The sequence below is a fragment of the Papaver somniferum genome, chromosome 7 (genome assembly GCF_003573695.1).
Source record: "Papaver somniferum cultivar HN1 chromosome 7, ASM357369v1, whole genome shotgun sequence".
Classification (NCBI taxonomy): domain Eukaryota; kingdom Viridiplantae; phylum Streptophyta; class Magnoliopsida; order Ranunculales; family Papaveraceae; genus Papaver; species Papaver somniferum.
In genome coordinates, this window is record NC_039364.1 from 128,569,653 (window position 1) to 128,585,062 (window position 15,410).

The window sequence follows — 15,410 nt, forward strand, 5'->3', positions numbered from 1 at the left end:
GGCACTCCATCCAAGAATCGACGCTTCTCCTCAACCTCTGTCTCTTACGCCGGGTGCGATTTTCTCACGTTGACGGGCATCCTCCTTTTTGTCTTCAGCTCTTTTCGAGTTCAGCAAAAGAGACTCTTCGCTACCCAAAGGAACATTAGGCTTCGCCCTTCCTGGGTAACCCTAGCCTTGATTTCGCTACAGGAGCGTCGGAATCCTCATCAGAAGAGCCAGAGGAAGAAGAGGAATACCAGTAATCGTAATTGTTATTGTTGGTCGACATTTTCTGGAACCGGAAGATCAAAGATTACTATGTAAACAAACCAACATCAGCAAAAAATGGTAACTCTTAACTCTTACCTTTTAACTTCTAACAATGTGATAGTAATCTAGAGTTAACACCTCAAAATCGTTCGTCTCTTCGAAAACTGCAAAAACGAAAACTTTATTAATTTCGAAACTGATTTTTCATAAAATCACGGACACAATTTTCATAATGTGAACATTCACACAACTGACCTATGAAGTTTACAACAATAAAATATTTTATCATAAATATATTGTCTATCTTCGAAGGTTCCTCAAAACCCACGCTTCTGGTTTTTCGAAAAAGCAGCAATTAATGCAACTTGCATACATAAACTCTCAAGGATTTTATTTAATGAAAAAAAACTCATGAAAATAAAATATATCATCATATTTTGCATAATATATGTCACGTCTACATATACATATATATAAAAAAAATTATTTTTCCTTCGTATCGTCGTTATTTGTCTTTAAAACGAAGGTTTATTTCAAAAAATATTGTGAAAGCTCACATCTCATATACATGATAAAGTTTTGTATTTACATGAAAGCTCATAAGCAAAATTTTATCACTGGACACAAGTTCATCATACATATTTTCCTTCGTGTCATCATTATTTGTCTTTAAAACGAAGGATTTTTCCAATTTCATGAAAATTCACTTCTTTTATGATGAAACCTTGGTATACATGAAAACTCATACACTAAGTTTTATCACTGGACCTAGGTTCATATTAAAAAAAAAAAATCTTTCCTAAATCAGGGATTATAGTTAGTTTTCAAAACTAACGATCGAACGAACATACGTTTTCAAAAACGAGGGTTTTCTCATAAAACTCACATTAATATACACACATGTATATAAATTCATCATGATCAAAGCATGAACAACTCATGAGGATCATAAACATCAGCAAACAAAAAAAGAACGTACCTGGGAGCGCCGGCCGAAAATTGGCCGACGGCGGCGGGAAAACGCTCCTTCCATGGCGTGAAGGTGATGAAGGTGCTGGTCGTGTGTGAGGAAAAAAAAGAGGATTAATCCCTTTTATATAAATTTTATTTCCAAAACCTAATTTTCTAAGGATTTCCTTATTGGGCTCGACCCGCGAACCCTAACCGACCACGGACTCGTCATCCAAACCAGCGGTCCAACACCAATTTATGCTCATCAAACGATGCTCCAATCATGACATTGAAGCCTTCATCAAGTCGTGGTTTGCTCATGCTCTTTAAATCAAGTAACGTCTCAACTTACGACTAAGTTCAATTACTGGTATTATTATTTATGGCCGGAAAATCACCATCTAATGCTGACTTTCCTCAGTAAGCAGGGGACTTAATGTAGATGGTGGATTTTCGACAAAGGCTGAATTCGTAAACTCATAATCATACGAAACTTTGATTCAGAAATCGGACGTGAGTATCGAGACACGAGTCTCTCATCGAATTCTCAACAGATAGTACTTTCTCTTAGAGTACATGTAGATATGAAGTCTCACGACTGGACAACGGTATATCTCATGAATACTGAATACTTTCAGTGATTATTTCTATATAGCATCACTTGATGGACGGCTCCTAGACAACTTGCTCTGCTAATATGGAGCGATAACGTCTTCAGGAACAAACAACGAGTTTACCCTTACTACATAAAAGATATGACTTACCGACAAGCTCATATCGGGATGATTAATGCTCCTAGACAGCTTGATCTACAGTATGGAGCCACAAAGTTAATTATTCCTAATTGCTCCTATTCCATGGTCGAATCCACGACTGGTCCCATGGAATGGCGATAACAATTGTTCTGATTCTATGATCGAATCCACAGCTTGATCTCATAGAATAGCAATAACTATATTATCTCATTACTCCGATTTCATGATCGAATCCACAACTGGTCTCATAAATGGTAATAGATAAATCTTAATTACTCCGATTCTATGGTCGAATCTACGATCCCATGGAATGGTAATGCTCACTTAATTATTCTGAATTCGTAGTCGAATCCTCAGCTGATCCTATGAATTAATAATAAACATCTTATTGCTCAGCTTTGTGAATTATTCTTCATCGAATTCCACAATAAGTAATAAATAATCAACAATCGGGCGTCTGAGCTACCTCTAAGTAAGCCCCGATTCAAATGGTAAAAGTGTATTCAACGATGATACACTAATAGTCACCGCACGAACGAGTATTTCAAAAATACAACGAAACGATGAACCTATGCAAAATAGAGAAGAAAATAATAAATAATTAAAATATTGACCAGGGTGCTTGGAGCACAGACACACGACCAACCGACCGTGTCGTGGTCGATCCCACGCTAGTTTTATATTTTAATGCATTTTATTATTTTTCATGATTTGATGAAAATTCTCTCATTTTATCAAATTTCCTTCGTCTCGAGGAAACTCCTCGGTTTCATGGTACTTCCATAAATCCATAAAAAATAACATAAAATTAAGGAAGGGAGTGTGGGGCGTGACCATTGGCCAACCGGCCCCACACCCACGGTTCCTTATTATTTTATTATTATTATTTCTCTAATTTCATGAAAAAACTCCTTGATTTCATGGTATTTTTGCATAAATCATCAAATAATAATAAAATAATATAAATTATGAAAACTTGTTGGACAGGGTGACCGGTTGTCAGCCGTGCAAATATAATTCAATTTCTCACTCAACTAGATATAAATATAATACGTGATAAGAAAGAGTTCGTTCCCACAGAGAGGCTTTTGTTGTTATAAAATTTCAGATTCTTAAGTAACCAAAGGGGTGATTTTTGTTTTATCTAAATAAACAAAGTAATTGAAAGCAAAGTAATTAATTGGAATAATCAATAAGGAGAAGATATTGGTCACGGGATAGTATCATTCACAAACATGTATTTTCATCAATGACTAGAATTGGAATTTTAATCTCTCATTTACTAAAAGTCCTAGGATATCTTGATCGCAAGAGTATCCCGTTTATTTCCCGATTTTATCACAAACAACATTAAAAGATGCTATTGTGAAATCTACCTAGATAGCAACCTAAAGTGTAAAAGCACAATTAAGTTTAACTCCCTAAGAGCAGTAAGTTCTATGAAATAAGACTAATCAATGCAAACAAACGTGTAAAAGCACTAATTCGTTTTAACAAAGGTTATGATTCATATGCAATTATAAAGATGTATCACTACAAGTAATAATGGCACTATGCTACTTAGAATCAGGGATAAACAACTATTTCGTATTAAAAACCCTAATCTAGCAATAGAGATGAAGACTAATCTAATTGATTCCGAACTCAAACAAACTAGCATTCAAATCATATGACAATATTAATAATGAAACATAAACAATAAAGTATTGAGACAAAACTAATTCATTGAATCAAATAACATGTTGGAAATCAACTTTTATCCCATAACCAATAATTGAGTTTAGTTACTCATAATAATGGAGTTCATCATAATCATAATCATAAAATAATTGAAGAAGATGAAAAATAAAACGAAAGCAAACCCTAGTTGTAGCTATCTCCAAAGCTCCAAGAATAATACGTGATATCAAAAGTTGTAGAAAACTTTTCTTTTTGTAGCTTTCTCCCTTCTAAAATTAGGTCAAGTCTTCAAAAACCCAAAGTCCAATAGCAAGATGTCCACCAAGCCCATATGTGGGAAAAAACCATGTAGAAAATATGTCCAAAATCGTCGCCGGAAATTGGCCGTAAAACAGCTCGGGTGACCGGCAAAGTCCGCCCGGTCACCGGTCAACGGGTCAAATCGGTCGGGTCAACTGAGTCGGACTGGGGTCAACTCGGTCAAAGTCAGACCGAGTCAGCATCTTACTCAGCTGGATGGGCTGAGTGGATTTTTCTAGGCCATTGCACTGGCCTGAACTGCTGATGCACAATGATTGTGCATCACAGCTTCTTCTGCTCAGCATCTGTGGTGCACAATGATTGTGCATCACTGACAGATTGCCAGCCATGTTGTGATGCACAATGATTGTGCATCACTGCCAGCTTCAGTTTTCTTCTCAGTTCAACCACCACTTCTTTGCTGCTCAAACACCCATTGTAGTCTTTTCATTATCGGCACCACCTGAAACACCATGTTTTCTACCAACTTCAGATACAACTTCAGCTAAGCAGCATATCCTTCTTACACAACCCATCCATCCTTCAAATTCCATGTTCATCCTTGCAATCTTCTTGGATTCCCTGTAATAATAAAAACAACTACCACCTGCAGTCTTGCATACATAACCAGCATCACCCAAAGACATTTCAGCTGCTCATCTGCCCAGCTCATACCCTTCTGAACTTACCAGAACAGCAAAGTCGGATTGGGGTCAACTCAGTCAAAGTCAGACCGAGTCAGCATCTTACTCAGCTGGATGGGCTGAGTGGCTTTGTCTAGGCCATTGCACTGGCCTGAACTGCTGATGCACAATGATTGTGCATCACAGCTTCTTCTGCCAGCATCTGTGGTTCACAATGATTGTGCATCACTGACAGATTTCCAGCCATGTTGTGATGCACAATGATTGTGCATCACTGCCAGCTTCAGTTTTCTTCAGTTCAAACCACCACTTCTTTGCTGCTCAAACGCCCATTGTAGTCTTTCATTATCGGCACCACTGAAACACCTTGTTTTCTACCAACTTCAGATACAACTTCAGCTAAGCATCATATCCATTCTTACACAACCCATCCATCCTAAATTCCATGTTCCTTGCAATCTTCCTTGGATTCCCTGTAATAATAAAACAACTACCACCTTCAGTCTTGCATTACATAACCAGCATCACCCCAAAGCCATTTCAGCTGCTCATCTGCCCAGCTCATACCCATTCCGCACTTACCATAACAGCAATGCTCAGCTGCAACCTGAACTGACTGCCACAGCTGCAACCCAGCTCAATCTTAGTTAGCGCATCTCTCATTAAAAACCCACATTCATTCATATTCCACCTGCAAGACCAACTCTATCTTCTTTTGAATCCAGCACCATAAGCTTCATCAATCCTCATCAGTGCATGAACATAACTCAGAGAAACAACTCCCAACTCCAGCTGCAATACCCATTTCCTACACTGTGAACCCTTGGTAGCAGCATCTCCATTTTAGCTTCAATTCCACCATGTCAGGTTCTATCACACCATTCTTGACACAACTGAAACCTAAATTCCATCACCAACATCATTACTTACAGCTCAAATTCATCTTCACCGTTCAGTTCAACAGCAAACCCTAAACCTCCATTGACGGATGCAGTTCACAATCGAACTCAAAATCAAACACAACCCATCTTCTTAAATCAGATTCACAGCATGACACATAGAAACCCATCACCAATTTCTTCTTATCTGCTTGATTTCAAAATCTCACAGATCCCCTTTTATTCTTGTTCTTCATATCAACACCACCGGAATCAAACCCCTTTAACAGCAAATCCACCCTCTTCTCGACCTGATTCTGAGCAACAGATCCTCATCCTTCTTAAACTCTCGATCTCTCCCTTCTTCTGAATTTGTGTAATCTTTCAGACATCAGCCATTTTTCTCAGAAATTTAGGTTGTTGTAATGAGACGAGCTTTTCTCGATGCCTAGGATAATAAGATTAATCCAGCCACCCTATACCTTTAGATAAGGGTTATCTGAATGATTCTAGGAATTCACCGCACAGATAAGGGCCACCCACTGAAGCAGCAACCCCTTAGTGATTTCAGTTCAATTGTCAGTCCTGCTAGACTGACAATTCAGTTAACAAACTCCACAACTCTGATATGCTTCAAATGCTCGCAGCTTCTTCATATGATGTCAGAATGATCTCACGCTTTCGCCACTGGCTTCGTCTTTTCGTCATCTTCAAGATGACGAGAAGAAATCCTGGATTTGAACTAGTTCCGCTTCCTTTTGCTCCAATGACTCCATTGCACCTAATATCTCAAAACTAAACATAAGAGATGCAATTCACAAGGATAATAGCAAAGAAAACATAAATACTAGATATGAAATTAGGTGTTTTACAACACCTATCAAATTACCCCACACTTAGACTTTGCTAGTCCTCGAGCAAATCAAACAAAACTTATTCTAAAGGATACATACAACTCCCGTGAGGGTTTACTAGAGATATACCCACAAAACCTGTTTTTTCCAACTTACTAGTTCTCCGTAATGATAGCATCCAACGCGCTAAGAAGACATAGAGATTCTGCACACTAGTCATAAGAAGTTAGACACATAAATGAACACAATATCATCCTTAAAAGTTGAGAGAGAAATAACCATCCCTTCTCGAAAGAAATTCGGGTTCGGAGTGATCAAAAGCCTCGACTCTGCCTCACAAGAAAGGGTTTTATGAAGTTGCTCTCAATAATAAATAGCTCTTTATGGGTCAGACATGTGTCGAGGTAGGAATGAAAAGAGAATCCTGCGACACGTTGAATAGTAGGAAGGCGAAAACCCACATCTTTTAATCATTTTGAAAACCCACATCTTTTAATCATTTTGAAAACCCTTTTTCTGGCGATCTCTAAGAAAGGAAATAAACCACTTAACGAAGGTGGGAATATGCTTACTTACCTTGTTATCCGTTCGACGTGCAGCTAGCACCACTCTCACAACATCCATAGAAACGTCTTCGGTCTTCAATCGGTGTCTTCATCTTCGTCTTCGGTCTTCAACTCTTGATGATGAAATCTTGAACTTCGTAGAATCTTGACAATGTGATTCTTTCCTCTAATTCCTTGTTGCTTGAAACTTCATTACGGATATTTCTTCTTCCATTGGCTTTATTGAATAAATACAAAACCAAAAACGAACTAAACAAACAAAAATATGATGCAATGAATGTTTTTTTTTCTTTTTTTCTTTCTTTTCTTTTTTTTTTTTAATTTTTTTTTGATAATAATAAATAAATACAAAATAAAAATAAACAAAATATGAAAACTAATGATGAACCTAATAAATTTTTTCTCTTGTCTCTTTTTTTTAACAAAAGAAAATGATACAAATACAAAATAAAGATAAAAACAAAAACGCAAGTACAAAGGCCTGGTGTAAGTACTTTACCGCTCGATTCTCCACAACTCATATGTCTCGATATCATAAACTTCTTGAATTCCCATCTTGATAATATTCGCTCTTGTACAATAGTCTTCAACTTGTCAAAATTCTGCTCCTTTTCTTGTTGCTATACTTAAATCTGAAATCTGCTCATTTATGTACCGTTGCTTGTAAACCTTAAACGTCTTCAACTTTCCTTCGAATTTGTGATGCTCCTCTTGTTGATGATGATGGTGTTTCTATGGATCTGTTGGTATAGAGAGATAAAGTGGATGGTGCTAACTGCGAACAAGATTACAAGTGATATGTAAGTTAGCAATTCGATGTCACCATTCATGATTGATAAAATAGCACTCAAGAGATCAAAATAGTGCTTCTATTGGTGGGAGGTTGGGTAGATCACCATTCTACCCGGAGTTTACGTACGGTGACACACACTCTAAAAGCACAAATTTAGACAGGTACAAAGAAGTGAAGGTCGGTGCCTCTCATGATGTAACATGGGTAGTCTCCACTATAGGGGATCACAAATCTAATACCGAATTCCGTCTGCACCTCATTTTCCACTGGAATGGTTAAATCCAACTTTAACTCTCATACAAGTAAGAAACCCGATCATGTTCTCTGTCATCTCTAAGTTCAGTCACTCTTATGAGAATCTCGATGTAATCTTAGCGACATATATACTATGTGACTCTAAACTAACCACAAGTTGGAGTTTTCTTATTCACTATTTTACAAAAAAGTTGAAAATTTCATGAAAAATTTCCAATGCAAATGCAACCACTCCCCCACACTTAAACTTTACATTGTCCTCAATGTAAATTGAATCGTCCAAAGAAAGTCAAGGTGGGAAATCCTATATGATAATGACAAGAAATCAGAAAAAAATAAAAATAAAAAACAAAACAAGACAAGAAAAACTAAAAACAAAACAAGAAATAAATACAAGAAAAGAAATACTCATCCTATGGGTTGCCTCCCATTTAGCGCTTGGTTTAAAGTCGTCATCCCGACTATGTCCTTGCTTTCTATGCCTCCTCCAGAGGGAGTGCATCCACAAAGTTAGCTCCTTCCACCACTTCGGAAGTGAAATTCTCATAATATGGTTTCAACCGGTGCCCATTAACTTTAAGTTCCTTGCCTGTAGCTATGCTACGAATTTCTACTGCACCATGAGAAAACACATTAGTAACAATAAAAGGTCCAATCCAACGTGACCTTAATTTACCCGGAAATAAATGCAAGCGAGAATTAAACAAACGCACTTTCTGCCCAATGCAAAATTGTTTCCTAGAAATCATGTTATCATGAAATGCTTTAGTTTTCTCCTTATAAATGCGTGAGCTTTCAAATTCATAATTGCGAAGCTCCTCTAGCTCTTGGAGTTGTAACTTCCTTTGCTTTCCAGCCCCATCCATCTCCATATTGCATTGCTTAATAGCCCAAAACGCCTTATGCTCAATTTCAACGGGTAAATGACAAGGTTTACCATACACAAGCCTAAAGGGAGACATCCCGATAGGTGTCTTGTATGCGGTTCTATAAGCCCACAAAGCATCATTAAGTCGCATGCTCCAATCTTTCCTTGTTGGGTTCACTGTATTCTCTAGAATGGATTTCACCTCCCGGTTAGACACCTCGGATTGTCCATTTGTTTGGGGATGATAAGGTGTTGCAATCTTGTGCGACACATTGTACTTCTTCAACAAGCTTTGTAAGATCCTGTTATTGAAGTGAGAACCCCCATCGCTAATTATGGCTATTGGAATTCCAAACCTTGCAAAGATATTAGCTTGCACAAAATATGAAACCAATTTAGAATCATTAGTCGGGATGGCCTTAGCTTTCACCCATTTGGAGACATAATCAACAGCAAGTAAGATATAAAAATTCCCATGAGAGTTGACAAAAGGACCCATAAAATCAATACCCCATACATCAAAGACTTCAATAAATTGAATAAAAGTTTGTGGCATTTGGTTTCGGGCACCTAGATTGCCTGTTCTTTGGCACCTATCACAAGTTGTACAAAATACATATGCATAGAAACCGCTTTCAAGTACCTTGTAAGCGGTTCTCTTACTCCCAAAATGTCCCGCAAGCATAGGAATGACAAAAAAGACAAGATAGAATTAAACTCGGATTCGGGAACGCACCTTCGTAATACTTGGTCACTACCTTGTTTCCATAAGTATGGATCATCCCATATGTATTGGTTCCCTAACCTCTTAAGTTTGTCCCTCTCAGCACGAGACAAGTTCTTTGGGATTTGTTTAGACACCAAGTAGTTCACAATGTCAGCATACCATGGTTCTCCAAAGGCAATTGAGAATAGTTGCTCATCCGGGAAACTTTCACGCAATGGGATAGCTTCCTTGTCCACAACAAGACGGCTCAAATGATCCGCAACGGTGTTCTCAATTCCTTTCTTGTCCTTGATTTCAATATCAAACTCTTGCAAAGTAAATCCATCGTATGAGCCTCGGTTTCGCTCTTTTTCATATAGCAAGTACCTAAGCGCTGCATGATCAGAAAAGACAACAACTTTTGTACCAATTAGATAAGAGCGAAACTTTTCCAAGCAAAAAAAACAGCTAACAACTCTTTTTCAGTGGTTGTGTAGTTTTGTTGGGCCTCATTTAACGTTCTAGAAGCATAATAAATAGCATGAGGTATCTTCCCCACACGTTGCCCAAGCACCGCACCAACCGCATATCACTTGCATCACACATGAGCTCAAAAGGCTTGCTCCAATCCGGTGGTTTAATGATAGGGGCTGAAATCAAAAGTTCTTTCAAACGATTGAATGCCGCCATACACTTTTCATCAAAGTTAAAAACCACATCTTTTTGCAATAAGTTGCAAAGTGGTGATGCTATCTTGGAAAAATCTTGATAAATCTACGATAAAAACCTGCATGACCAAGAAAAGAGCGTATCTCCCTCACCGTAGTGGGAGGGGTTAAAGCACGAATAAGGTCTATTTTAGATTTATCGACTTCCAAGCCTTTAGAAGATATTATATGGCCTAAAACTATGCCATGAGTTACCATGAAATGGCACTTCTCCCAATTTAGCACAAGATTTGTTTCAACACATCGTTCAAGGATTAATGACAAGTTGTGCAAGCAAAGGTCAAATGAATCACCAAAGACACTAAAGTCATCCTTAAACACTTCGATTATGTTTTCAACATATTATGAGAAGATACTTACCATACACCTTTGAAAGGTAGCTGGAGCATTGCACAAGCCAAAAGGCATCCTTCTATAAGCAAAAGTACTGAAAGGACAAGTGAAAGTGGTTTTCTCTTGATCCTCCGGCGCTATCATAATCTGATTGTAACCTGAATAGCCATCAAGGAAGCAATAATAAGAGTGTCCAGCTAAACGTTCAAGCATTTGATCAATAAAAGGTAAAGGAAAGTGATCTTTTCTAGTAGTGGCATTCAATTTTCTGTAATCTATACAAACCCTCCAACCGGTTTGCACACGAGTTAGGACAAGTTCATTCTTATCATTCTCCACCACCGTCACACCTGATTTCTTTGGTACTACTTGTACGGGGATCACCCAATTGCTATCGGATATGGGGTAGATAACACCCACGTCCAAAAGATTTAGTATCTCCTTTTTCAAAACTTCCATCATGGGAGGGTTCAAACGACGTTGTGCATCCCTTGTAGGCTTTGCATCGTCCTCCATACGAATTTTGTGCATACATACGACAGGGCTTATACCCTTGATATCGGCAATTGTCCATCCTATGGTCGTCTTGTACTTCCTTAGCACCCTTAGAAGTTTTTTCTCCTGTAATTCACTAAGCTTGTTAGAAACAATCACAGGTAAATCTTCCTTATCACCCAAGTACAAGTACTTTAGGTGATCGGGAAGAGGTTTCAATTCTAACTTTGGAGATTTAATAATTGAAGGTACAAGCTTTTCATCACTGCATGGTAAAGAAATAAAATAGATATTATGAGTTTCCGGGCATCCTTGTAGTGAATTAAGATCACCAAGGGCTTCCTTGACTTTATTACCACACACTACACCATTATCCATGGATGTAGTCAAAACGGTTTCCAAAGCATCATCACCATTCAATTCAAATACTTGTTGTGCCAATGTATCCATAACATCAATGGAGAAACAAGAGTGGACATCACTAGGATATCTCATCGTCTCGAAAATGTTGAAACGTATTGTTTCTCCATCAAACTCCATAGTTAGCGTTCCTTTATCCACATCAATAATGGTTTTCGCCGTTTTCATGAAGGGACACCCAAGTAGCAATGGAAGAGACGAGTCCGGTGACCCTTCATTCATCTCTAACACGCAAAAGTCATATGGAAATACAAGTTGATTAACCTTCATAAGAACATCCTCAACAATACCCATTGGGTAAACATTAGAGCGATCGGCTAATTACAATACAATTCCAGCCTTTTTAAGAGGACCTAACTCAAGTGAATTGTACATAGATGCAGGCATAACATTAACGGATGCACCTAAATCCAACATAGATTTGTTAAATGTGGTGTTACCAATTGTGACTGGAATTTCAAAGCTACCGGAATCCTTACATTTCAGTGGGAGTTTGTGTTGTAAGATTGCCGAAGCATTCTCCCCCACACTTAGCACTTCATTACCTTTGAGCCTTCGCTTATTGGTACACAAGTCCTTCAACACTTTTGCATACTTGGGAACTTTCTTGATCGCATCAATGAGTGGTATGTTCACATGAATCTTCTTTAAAACGTCTAAAATCTCCTTTTCTAGTTCCGCCTTCTTGGAACTTGCAAATCTGCGAGGGAAAGGTAAAGGAGGAACATAAGTAGAAACCGGAGTTTTAGAGTTAGGAATAGGTACCTCAGAAGTTTGGGGAGAATCATCACTCTTCTCCTCCAAAACAGGTTCCTTTGGTGTTTCCACCTTGCCCGAATCAGTAACTTCGGGTTGCACAAGTTGTGTACCACTTCTCAACGTAATAGCATTGACACCCTCTTTTGGGTTAATAGGTTGAGAAGGGTGTGATGATGAATCCGTAACTTCATGCACTCTCCTAACCATTGGTTCACCTCTTGTGTAGAATTTTTGCGAGTTCGCAGCCATGCTTTCAATCAACTCGGTAGCTTGGGCCACCGTCTTGTTCACTAGTGCACCACCACCCGCTGCATCAAGAAGATATCTATCACTTGTTTGTAGACCTTCATAGAAGTATTGTATTATCATCACGTCACTAAATTGGTGATGTGGACAGCTTGTCACCAATCTCTTGTATCGCTCCCAACATTCATACAAACATTCTCCTACGTGTTGCTTTATCCCACAAATGTCTTTGCGAATTTGAGTAGCCTTTGACGCAGGAAAATACCTCTCTAGAAAGAGTTTCTTCAACCCGTTCCATGTAGTGACACTTCCGGATGGTAAATAATACAACCATTCCTTAGCATTGTCCGCCAAAGAGAATGGAAAAGCTTTCAACATTGCTCCATTCGCATTAGTATCCGGTGGAAGCATAGCCATGATAACGTTGTGGAAATCCATGAGATGCTTGTTTGGATCTTCATTCGCCATGCCATGAAACTTCGGTAACTCTCTAATCAACCCCGGCTTGATCTCGAAGGTTGAGTTTGTCTCAATACACCACCGTTGTGCATCAAGCCTATGAGAAGCCAAGTCCTTGAGTGTACGATTTGCATCACCCAGTGCTTCTTCTTCTTCTTCTTCAACTAGTGGTTCTTCTACAAATGGAACCTCTTGTTCTTCTTCTTGTTGTAATTCTTCTTCCACTTCTAACTCTTGTTCTTTCGTCGTGTCTTGACTTGGTTGGAGTATTGTGCCTCTTCGAGTAGCTATCCCGCACCTTGGATAGTTCCAATCTTTAGAAGCCAGGGATTAGGTACCTGAAAACAATTCTCGCAAACAAGTGAGAGACAAGACAAGAAAACAAAAAGCAAATATGAAATCAGAAATGATGATAAGAAACTAAAAACTTAGTAACAAGCCGTATGCCTCCCCGGCAGCGGCGCCAAAATTTGACCGGTTGTCAGCCGTGCAAATATAATTCACTTTCTCACTCAACTAGATATAAGTATAGTACGTGATAAGAAAGAGTTCGTTCCCACAGAGAGGCTTTTGTTGTTATAAAATTTCAGATTCTTAAGTAACCAAAGGGGGGGGATTTTTTTTTATCTAAATAAACAAACTAATTGAAAGCAAAGTAAATAATTAGAATAATTAATAAGGAGAAGATATTGGTCACGGGATAGTATCATTCACAAACATGTATTTTCATCAATGACTAGAATTGGAATTTTAATCTCTCATTTACTAAAAGTCCTAGGATATCTTGATCGCAAGAGTATCCCGTTTATTTCCCGATTTTATCACAAACAACATTAGAAGATGCTATTGTGAAATCTACCTAGAAAGCAACCTAAACTGTAAAAGCACAATTAAGTTTAACTCCCTAAGAGCACTAAGTTCTATGAAATAAGACTAATCAATGCAAACAAACGTGTAAAAGCACTAATTCGTTTTAACAAAGGTTATGATTCATATGCAATTATAAAGATGTATCACTACAAGTAATAATGGCACTATGCTACTTAGAATCAGGGATAAACAACTATTTCGTATTGAAAACCCTAATCTAGAAATAGAGATGAAGACTAATCTAATTGATTCCGAACTCAAACAAACTAGCATTCAAATCATATGACAATATTAATAATGAAACATAAACAATAAAGTATTGAGACAAAACTAATTCATTGAATCAAATAACATGTTGGAAATCAACTTTTATCCCATAACCAATAATTGAGTTTAGTTACTCATAATAATGGAGTTCATCATAATCATAATCATAAAATAATTGAAGAAGATGAAAAATAAAACGAAAGCAAACCCTAGTTGTAGCTATCTCCAAAGCTCCAAGAATAATACGTGATATCAAAAGTTGTAGAAAACTTTTCTTTTTGTAGCTTTCTCCCTTCCAAAATTAGGTCAAGTCTTCAAAAACCCAAAGTCCAATAGCAAGATGTCCACCAAGCCCATATGTGGGAAAAAAACCATGTAGAAAATATGTCCAAAATCGTCGCCGGAAATTGGCCGGAAAACAGCTCGGGTGACCGGCAAAGTCCGCCCGGTCACCGGTCAACGGGTCAAATCGGTCGGGTCAACTGAGTCGGACTGGGGTCAACTCGGTCAAAGTCAGACCGAGTCAGCATCTTACTCAGCTGGATGGGCTGAGTGGCTTTTTCTAGGCCATTGCACTGGCCTGAACTGCTGATGCACAATGATTGTGCATCACAGCTTCTTCTCCTCAGCATCTGTGGTGCACAATGATTGTGCATCACTGACAGATTGCCAGCCATGTTGTGATGCACAATGATTGTGCATCACTGCCAGCTTCAGTTTTCTTCTCAGTTCAACCACCACTTCTTTGCTGCTCAAACACCCATTGTAGTCTTTTCATTATCGGCACCACCTGAAACACCATGTTTTCTACCAACTTCAGATACAACTTCAGCTAAGAAGCATATCCATTCTTACACAACCCATCCATCCTAAATTCCATGTTCATCCTTGCAATCTTCCTTGGATTCCCTGTAATAATAAAACAACTACCACCTGCAGTCTTGCATACATAACCAGCATCACCCAAAGACATTTCAGCTGCTCATCTGCCCAGCTCATACCCATTCTGAACTTACCAGAACAGCAAAGTCGGATTGGGGTCAACTCGGTCAAAGTCAGACCGAGTCAGCATCTTACTCAGCTGGATGGGCTGAGTGGCTTTGTCTAGGCCATTGCACTGGCCTGAACTGCTGATGCACAATGATTGTGCATCACAGCTTCTTCTGCTCAGCATCTGTGGTTCACAATGATTGTGCATCACTGACAGATTTCCAGCCATGTTGTGATGCACAATGATTGTGCATCACTGCCAGCTTCAGTTTTCTTCTCAGTTCAACCACCACTTCTTTGCTGCTCAAACGCCCATTGTAGTCTTTTCATTATCGGCACCA

At 38.5% G+C, this 15,410-nt stretch overlaps 1 non-coding gene and 1 pseudogene across 1 annotated transcript; one reads left to right on the top strand and one right to left on the bottom strand.

Annotated features, from left to right (window-relative positions):
• The window catches only part of LOC113295209, a 122,544-nt pseudogene that overhangs the window by 42,254 nt on the left and 64,880 nt on the right, over window positions 1-15,410 (bottom strand).
• On the top strand, window positions 12,617-12,721 carry LOC113300793. The gene has a single exon (XR_003335921.1). It is a non-coding gene; the product is annotated as a small nucleolar RNA R71 (small nucleolar RNA).